This window comes from Rhincodon typus, chromosome 5, assembly GCF_021869965.1.
Source record: "Rhincodon typus isolate 14 chromosome 5, sRhiTyp1.1, whole genome shotgun sequence".
Classification (NCBI taxonomy): Eukaryota; Metazoa; Chordata; class Chondrichthyes; order Orectolobiformes; family Rhincodontidae; genus Rhincodon; species Rhincodon typus.
In genome coordinates, this window is record NC_063336.1 from 17,724,346 (window position 1) to 17,732,047 (window position 7,702).

Sequence of the window (7,702 nt, forward strand, 5' to 3'; positions counted from 1 at the left end):
TAACTCCCTACCTACACTCACCTTTACTGGCTCCATCCCCGCCTCTTTTACCTGTCTGTTTCCTCTCCACCTATCCTCTCCTCTATCCCGCTTCTATCCCCCTCCCACTCTCTCCCTATTTATTTCAGAACCCCCTTCCCCTCTCCCTTTTCTGATGAAGGGTCTAGGCCCGAAATGTCAGCCTCTCTGCTCCTATGATGTTGCTTGGCCTGCTGTGTTCATCCAGCCCTGCACCTTGTTGTCTCAGACACCATGAGTCATGCTTTCTCTCTATTAGCCAATTTCATGCCCAATTGGACATTGACCCTCCAATTCCAAAAAAGCTTCAATTTTGTGAACTATTTGTATGGCATCTTGTCAGACGCTTTCTTAAAATCTCAGGAGGGTTCTACACGTGAAAGGCCTTGTGTTAGTGTAAATAAATACTCAGTATATCCAGCACTGTAACTTTAAGCACACTATGGTGTTACCCTCACCCAAAACTGGGGAAGAAATCAGCTACACGGAGGTACCAACTCTTCCACAAATCCTGGATGGGGGCAGCCGCAATAATATATCAAAAAAGTTTTTTAGTTATTTACCAAGTTGAAGCAGCAACATGGCCATAAAACTAAGAAGACACGACACTACATCGGTACTAAAAGGCAAATGGATTTACAACAATTGCTACACCTTAAAACTATTGCATTTGGTTTGAGGGTGAAAGCATTTTGAAATATCTGATCATGAAAAGTACTCTGTTCAATCTTAAGAGTAGGGACAATCCCACCATCACCAATGGTCTTCTGTCACGTATTCACACTCCTGAGATATATATCCCTTTTTGCTTTACAGCTCTGGCTAATACAGTGCCAAATCTGCTGCAGCTCACTCTCTTAGCTTCAAAACATGAACTTTATTATTCTTGTCCATGCAGTTAGCATATCCCTGCTGCTGATGTCCTTATAATCAACTACCCATCATTTAGCATCATCCTATGTTTTCCTATGCCCAATTGACTTATTTAAATTATCCATCCACAAACACTGTTGTAACATCCAACACCATCATTTCTCGAAAGCATTTTCCCAGACGTTCCAGGCATGGTTTAACCATTTCCATAACTCAAAAATTTACAGAAGAGGTAGACATATCAATACCAAAATAGAGATTGTTGGAAAAGCTCAGCAGGTCTGTCAGCATCTGTGAAGATAAATCAGAGTTAATGTTTCACGTCAGAGTTCTGTGGAAGGGTCACTGGACATGAAACGTTAACTCTGATTTCTCTTCACAGATGCTGCCAGACCTGCTGAGCTTTCTCAGCAATCTCAATTCTTGTTGCATCTTCTTCATTCTTGGCTACAGGTTCATCTGATAAAATCTTCCAGCAGTCCCAGTTTTTGTTTCTGATTTACCGCATCTGTAGTTCTTTCGGTTTTTATAGACAAACAGATGTTTGATCAGCAATGGGTTAAAAGGTTATGGAGACAGAGCAGGAAAGTGGAGTTGAATCTGAGGTGAGCTCAACCATGAATGATCATATTGAATGTGGCAGCAGGTTCGAGGCGCTGAATTACCTAGTCTTGCTCCGAGTTCTTCTCTTCTTATCCTGTCTTAAGTCTGTAAAACTACATTGCTTAAAGGAAAGACTAATATTTCAAACAATTACAATAAAGAAATCAAAGAATAGTGATACTTCACTCCCAAGACACTTTGGCAAATCAGTTCTGTTGCATTATCCCTGGTTGTATTTTCCACTCAGATCTCTATTCTTCTGTCTTATCGTACATCAAAAGCAATGATCTAACAGGGCACGTTTTGATCAATAATGCTCCTGTGGGCATGGCTGGAATAGCTTGAAGTCCGCCAATGAATAAAGGCTCATCTGACCAAATATCATTGAAGGGTCTGCCGCAGAGTGGGATCTCTTTGGGGTTAAGTTTGGAACAATATCAATCTCTTGTGAAATACAACAGTCTAAAACCTAAGCTGGGCAGGTCAGCAATACAGTAATCCAGAATTTAGTTGATGAACAACAATTCACCCTGAGGAAGGGTTACCGGACCCGAAACGTTAACTCTGTTCTTTCCTTCACAGATGTTACCAGACCTGCTGAGCTTTTCCAGCAACTTTGTTTTTGTTCCTGATTCACAGCATCCGCAGTTCTTTTGGTTTTTATTTAACAATTCACTCTGGTTTATTTAGAAGCTTGAAGAAGTAGATCTGTCAATATAAGCTTGGACTCTTGTCACATGGTTCCCTCTAAGTTGTAAGCCCTAATGGATAGAGAGTCACCTCATGGAATTCTAAGCTAGTGAAGGAGTATATAGTTGTTTAACTAACTTCTCTATAATATCTCTGGACTCCCAAAGACGTGATGCTTGTCAAGCTGCACATAAGATCTCTGTTCTTAGGTATCTGGAATGTAGCCTTCTAGGCAGACAGCAATTTCAAGATTAGTTGAGCTTTAAGACTATGAAGAAGGTTTCACATGGTAGACTGGTTAACAAGGTTAGATCACATGGAATACAAGGAGAGCTGGCCATTTGGATACAGAACTGGCTCAAAGGAAGAAACAGAGGGTGGTGGTAGAGAGTTGCTTTTCGTACTGAAGACCTGTGACCAGCGGTGTGCCACAAGGATCATTGCTGGGTCCACTGCTTTTTTATCATTTATATAAATGATTTGGATGTGAGCACAGGAAGTATGGTTAGTAAGTTTGCAGATGACACCAAAATTGGTGGTGTAGTGGGCAGCCAAGAAAGTTACCTCAGAGTACAATGGGACTTTGATCAGATGGGCAGGTAGGCCGAGCAGTGGCATAATGGAGTTAAATTTAGATAAATGTGAGGTGCTGTATTTTGGAAAGGCAAATCAGGGCAGGTCTTGTACACTTAATGGTAAGGTCCTGGGGAGTGTTGCCAAACAAAGAGACCTTGGAGTGCAGGTTCATAATTCCTTGAAATTGGAATCGCTGGTGGACAGGATAGTGAAGAAGGCATTTGGTATGCTTGTCTTTGTTGGTCAGGGCATCGATTATAGGAGTTGGGAGGTCACGTTGCAGCTGTATAGGACATTGGTTAGGCTCCTATTGGAATACTGCATTCAATTCTGGTCTTCCTGCTATAGGAAGGATGTTGTGAACCTTGAAAGGGTTCGGAAAAGATTTACAAGGATGTCACTAGGATTGGAGGGTTGAGCTATAGGGAGAAGCTGATTAGGCTGGGGCTATTTTCCCTGGAACATCAGAGGTTAAGGAGTGACCTTATAGAAGTTTATAAAATTATAAGGTTCATAGGTCTTTTCTCTAGAGCAGGGGAGTCTAAAACTAGAAGGCATAGGTTTAAGGTGAGAGGGGAAAGATTTAAAAGGGACCTAAGGGGCAATGTTTTCATACAGAGATGGTGCATGTATGGAATGAACTGCCAGAGGAAGTGGTGGAGGCCGGTACAATTATAACACTTGAAAGGCATCTGAATGGGTATATGAATAGGAAGGGTTTAGAGAAAGTTGGGCCAAATACTGGCTTTTGGGACTACATTAATTGAGGGTATCTGGTTGGCATGGACGAGTTGGACCAAAGGGTCTGTTTCCATGCTGTACAGCTCTATGACTCTAGGATGTAGTTGATTAAGATTTAAGATACATGTCAGAGAAGGAGCTGGCTTTGTAAAGAGCTAATCTGAGAGGAGGGAAGAGATTGGAGAGGGGTTTGCACCTGGTGGTGTTCCCATGCAGAGTTTGCCCTTGTCTTTCTAGGTGGTCGAATGGGATCTGGAAAATGTTATCACAGGGATCCAGATGAGCTGTTGCAGTGCATCTTGCAGACAGTATTCACTGTTGCCACTGTGTGCCATTGGTGGACTGAGTGCATGTTTTCGATGGTGGAACCAATCAAGCGGGCTGCTTTGTCCTGAATGGGTGAAGCTTCTTGAGTATTGTTGGAGGTGCACCCATCCAGGCAAGTGGAGAGTATTCCATCACACCCCTGACTTGTGCCTTGCAGATGGTGAACAGGCTTTCAGGAGTCAGGAGGCTCACTAGAGAATTCCCAGGCTTGATACACTCTTGTAGACACAGCATTTTTATAGATGGTCCAGTTTCTGCCTGTTGTAGCCTCAAGGATATTGAGACTGGACATCAGTGAACCAATTGGATTTCTACAATAAACAATGCCTAACTGGTTCACAAGTTAATGGATATTTTTAATTCAGTTTCATAGCTTAATGTTATGGGATTTTAAAGCATTACTTTTATGAGAATAATATAATGATCATTATGCTGCATGATTAAGCATGTAAGCTGTGCAATAACAAATTTTGTGGCTCAACTGTTTTATTTGCCAAGCTCCATAGTGAAGCAGCTATTTCAGCAATTGAATCATTGTAGTGTCCTGAATGCCCATATGTTTTGATAAAATGGTTTTGAAACCTCCTGGTTTATGAGCTCGTGCTCGTCTCTGTTCTGAGTCATTCTTTTCCTGACTGAACGAATAATGAATTCCCTGAGCTTCTGTGGCTCGGTGTGTTGGCTATTGCAACATCAACAGATTCCTCCACAGCTGGATAAGCATTCCATTCCCAATCCACCTTATCTCCATTGCACTGGCAGCACAGGAAGGTACCACTGTGTGCGAATGGTAAGGGTGATTGCAGGGAGTGGGTGGTTAGGGTGGATATAACTGGACGGAAAAATACTCTGGGCCGATATTGTGAATATGCTTGTGTGTCCTCTCAACAAGAAGATTTCCTTGTTCAATCAGGACATGAGTGTCGCTGGCTGGGCCAGCATTTCTTGCCCATCCCTAGTTGCCCCTTGAGAAGGTGGTGGTGAGCTGCCTTCTTGAACCGCTGCAGTCCACCTTCTGTAGGTTGACCCATAATGCTGTTAGGGAGGGAATTCCAGGATTTTGACCCAGCGACAGTGAAGGAATGGCAATGTAGTTCCAAGTCAGGATGGTGAGTGACTTGGAAGGGAATATGGGTTCAGGATGAAGTGTATGTGGCGCCAATCAGCAGGCTGCTTTGTCTTGGATGGTGTCAAACTTCTTGAGTGTTGTTGGGGCTGCACCCATCCAGGCAAGTGGGCAGTATTACACTGACCTATGCCTTGTAGCAGGTGGACTGTCTTTGGGGAGTTAGAAGGTATGTTAATCTCTGCAGGGTCCCTAGCATCTGACCTGCTCTTGTAGCTGCTGTATTTAGATGGTGAATCTTGTTGACTTTGTGGTCAATGGTAATCTGTGGATAGTGGGGGATTTAGTGATGGCAACACCAATGTCATGGATGGTGATTAAATAATCTCATGTTGGAGATGGTCATTGCCTGGCATTTGTATGGCATGAATGTTTTGCAGGGCCAGGAGGGGACTTACTTGCTACTGAATTCCCAGCTTTTGTAGCCACATGGCTGGTCCAGTTCAGTTTCTGATCAGTAGTGATCCCCAGGATGTTGTTAGCAGGAATTCACAGGATGTTGTTCGTAGAGAATTCAGTGATGATAAAGCTATTGACCATCAAGGGATATCAATATTGAATATCAAGGAGTTAATTCCATATCTCAAAGATTGGTTTGGGAGGGGTGAGTTTCAGTTTGTGAACACTGCCAGCAGTACTGAGGTAGAGGGAGCTATTCTGGTGAGACAGGCTTCCCTTAGCTGGGACCAATGACGTGGGAAATCAAATAACTAGAGCTCTAGAGTGGGCTTTAAACTAAATGGGGGTGGTGGGGTGAGGGTTTGGGAGAGGGGAAATGTAGGCTTACAAAGCAAGAGGAAATGGCAGAATTATGGGGCAGTTATTTGGATAACAACACCCATTTAAGAAAATAGTCACTGCTCACAGCAAAGATATAGTCTAGTGAGGAAGAAGGGCTCCCGGAAAGAGGTAAAGTCAACCACAGGTAACCAGGAATGGTAAGAGTGGCATTAGATTGAAAGAAGAAAAAACATAACATTGTGGCAAAGATTACTGGTAAGCCAAGGGATTGGGAAAGTTTTAAAAACCAACAAAATACAAGAAAAAAATTAATAAAGAGGGAGAAAATAAACTTTGAGTGTAAGCTTGAAAGGAATGTCAAGACAGACAGCAAGAGCATCTTTAAGCGTGTAAAAAGGAAGTGAGAATCTGAAGTGAACATAGGCCCTTTTAAGAATGAGGCTGGGGAATAACAATGGGGAACCAGGAAACGGCAGAAGATTTGAATACATACTTCAAATACACTGCACCAGTCTTCACAGTAGAAAGAACCAATAACATCCAAAAATTATTAAATATTCAAGAGGCAAAAAGAGAGGAAATAAATACAATAGCTATCACTTGAGAAAAAGTGTTAGGTCAGCTAATGGTGGGGGGTTGGGGGGGGGTTGGGGGGCAAAGATTGATAAGTCCCCTGGACCTGATGGGATGCACCTTAGGATATAAAAGGAAATGGCTACAAAGATAATGGATGCACTGGTAATCGTTTTCTAGGAATCCTTAGATTCTGGAAAAGTCTGATACTGCCAATGTATCACCCTTACTTAAAAAGGAAAGGAGACAAAACACATAACTATAAGTCAGTTCACTTAATGTTCACTATTGGGAAAAAATGTTTGAATCTATTATACAGATTTAATAGCAGAGTATTTAGAAACACTTGATATGATCAAGCAGAGTCAGACTGATTTCGTGAAGGGTAAATCATACCTTAACAAAATAACTAACCGGAATTCTTTGAGGAATTAACAAATGGGATAGATAAAGGAGGAGCAGTGGATGTAATATATTTGGATGTTCAGAAGGTGTTTGATCATGTGGCACACATGAGGCTACAGAAGATAAATGCCCATAATGTTGGACTTAGTCTATAGGCATTGACTACCTAATAGAAGACATAGAAAATTGGGATAAGGGGATATTTTCAACCTATAACTAATAGTGTGCTGCAGGGTTTAGCAGTGGGGCTACAATAAAGATTTGGATGAGGAAAGTTGTAGCCAAGTTGATAGATGACACAAAAATAGGTGGGAAGGCAAGTGGTGACGACAACACAGAGTCTACAGGTTAAATGAAAGGGGAAAAAAAAACTTGGCAGATGAAATGTAATGCTGGAAAAGTGAGGTTATATGCTATGACAGGAAGAACAGAGGAGCTGAATATTATTTAAATGGAGAAAACTACAGAACAGAGGGGATTTGGGAATCCTCAGACATGGATCACAAAAAGCGAGCATCCAAGTTCATGGGTAATAGGGAAGGCAACTAGAATGGTGGGCTTCATTTCAGAAAGAATGGTATATATAAGTGCGGAGATATTGCTTGAACTACACAACTCACTAGTCAGTCCAGAGCTGAAATGCTATGGACTCTTTTGGGCCGTTTATCAACAAAAGATATACTGGGATTGGAGACAGTCTTTAGGAGGCTAACTAGACTGATCCCAGGTATGGAGGGACTGTCTTATGAGGAAATAGTTGAGTAGATTGGGCCTGTACTCATTGGAATAGGAAAATGAGAGGCAACCTGATTGAAACACACTGGATTCTTAGGGGACTTGACATAGTAGATGCAGAAAGGTTGTGGGAGAATCCAAGTCCGGAGACTATAATCTCAGAAAATTGTGAATCTGTGGAATTCTTTACCATAAAGTGCTGTTGAGGCTGAATCATTAAGTGTATTCAAGTCTGAGACAGACAGATTTTTAATCAGTAAGGGAATCAATGGTTTGGGGAAAAGTGGAGTTGAA